Genomic DNA, 214 nt, shown 5'->3' with positions numbered 1-214 from the left:
AAATGCTGGCTTCAGTTATTCACTCTTAGAAATGCCCTCCCTTGCTTCTTGTCAGTGAAACATCGCCATTCGAGAACAGATCAGTGTGACAAACTTTGAAAAGCATCATCCAAAACTCTGGGAATTTCTTTGAACTTCACTTTTGGTATTCCCTGATGACTCAGATGGTAAAGAATCTGCCTGCAATGCAGGAGACTCGGGTTTGATCATTGGG

Source organism: Bison bison, unplaced genomic scaffold (genome assembly GCF_000754665.1).
Source record: "Bison bison bison isolate TAMUID 2011002044 unplaced genomic scaffold, Bison_UMD1.0 scf7180017855660, whole genome shotgun sequence".
NCBI lineage: Eukaryota > Metazoa > Chordata > Mammalia > Artiodactyla > Bovidae > Bison > Bison bison.
The sequence above is the reverse complement of the archived record's forward strand: the minus strand, read 5'-3'. Positions refer to the sequence as shown.